Here is a 2,039-nt window from a genome sequence, read left to right on the forward strand (position 1 = left end):
CTGTAGCTGTTGGGGCGGAACTTTAGCGCCCTCTAGCGGCCACGCGCTGTAATTCATCTAGTGCTCCAGAATAACAGAATAATAAAGAAAGAAACAAGAAATACTTTTATTCTGATATAATATACTGGTGGAGGAAGTTTTCACACCATATACTTCAGTAATTACACACTGTAAAAACTCTCTGTTACAAATAATAGCCCTTTATTTATTAACGTTGGGAAAAGATGGGACAAAACAGCCCTGTTTAAGTCAATTTACTGTAAAATTAAAACATATTTGGATATGATTTTAACATGTGCAGGTTGATGATGCATAAACCAACAGTTTGTTAGGAGAAACATACTTGTAGAGTAGCTAATTTTGTTGTTATAGCAGAAAAATTAAAATGCATATTTACACATTATGCCCTCAGTATTTGGGCCCCCAAACAAAAATCCCAACCATGATGGATTATTTAGAAGATTGTAGCCTTTTTTTAATGCAAGTAGTTCTTATTTCAGTACGTATTCCTCCAGTAAGCTTGCTGGGGGTAAGTTTTTATTCTAAAGAGATTCTAAAGGGTTTTATTTTAAATCATGTGCAGGCTGCCTATTTCTTAGAGGGTTTGGACTATGGGGATGTTGTAAAAAAAAAATGCATACCGCGTTTTGAACACTTCTGCTGAGTAAATCTCCAGTCTGCTTCTACATAATGTGGTCAGCAGGTGTAACAGCATGCTAAAAGTAATTTAATCGGGTAAAAGCACCTGTTTAATTTGGTTTTAGTGTCTTCCTTTGGTGTTTGATGTGTTTTTGCCTCTTTTGAACTTTAAGGTCTCACGGGACTTCCTAATTAAATAGGTTAAATTATAACAAAAACAAATGCCCATTTTTGCCAGTTTTGTAGCTAGATAGACCTACTATATGTAGCTATATGTCCTATTTAAAATATGTATATAATGGAAATATTTTGAGGCAAAGAACAATCTAAAACATTTCAACAACTCTCCTCACAGACCCCAATCATCACATAAAAGCTTTAATATGTATCTAAAAAGGTCTATCTACTCATTATTACCGAACAAAAACATGTTTACATAATGTAACTTCACTTGGTTCTGGTGGAATAAATATCAAGAAGGCAGAAATCTTCTCTGTCTTGTCACGTGTCCTTGGCTGAAAACAGCTTGAGCAACTGTGAGGTCAGAGGTTACAAAAACAAAGCAATAGATGCTGAACAACAGAGATAAACTGGAGTCCAGAGCTACAGGGAGTGTTAGTGATGTCATCAGCAGACTGCTGCAGGTTTCCAGAGTTCATGATGAGTCAACAGCCTGCTGACCGCCGAGTCTCAACACGGACGTCTCAGGAATCAGACCGGCTCGTTCTGCTGCAACCACAGCTGTGACTGCTCACATTTTACTGCTGATTGAGTTATGGAAAGAAACCCAAATGTTGTTTTCCACAGCGGCTTGAACTGTCTCTTTATCAAACAGAGTAAAACGTGCAGCTGAGAGCTTTCTATGCTCTGTTTTAGACTCCATGTGGGTCAAATGCTGAACAAAGCTTCAGTAAATACACACATCCATCATATAGACAGAGCAAACAGCAACAGAATGTAATCTGAAAAGGTTACAGGCAGACGTGTTGACATAAACTGCAAATATACAGCACATGAGTGTGTTGTTGCACCAGAGAGGCTCTCAGGTGAGTCATTGTTCTGCTTCAGGTGAGTCATTGTTCTGGTTCAGGTGAGTCATTGTTCTGGTTCAGGTGAGTCATTGTTCTGGTTCAGGTGAGTCATTGTTCTGGTTCAGGTGAGTCATTGTTCTGGTTCAGGTGAGTTATTGTTCTGGTTCAGGTGAGTCATTGTTCTGGTTCAGGTGAGTCATTGTTCTGGTTCAGGTGAGTTATTGTTCTGGTTCAGGTGTTTTTCAGTTCCAGAGTCCGTCACGTGCTGCTGTTGTTCTCACACGAGGTCAAACGCTGCTTCAAGTGGCTGCAAATAAAGTCAGACGTTCCAGCATTATTAACCTTAAAAGTCTCTATAATATGGAAGTT

The sequence above is a fragment of the Centropristis striata genome, chromosome 15 (genome assembly GCF_030273125.1).
Source record: "Centropristis striata isolate RG_2023a ecotype Rhode Island chromosome 15, C.striata_1.0, whole genome shotgun sequence".
Lineage (NCBI taxonomy): Eukaryota > Metazoa > Chordata > Actinopteri > Perciformes > Serranidae > Centropristis > Centropristis striata.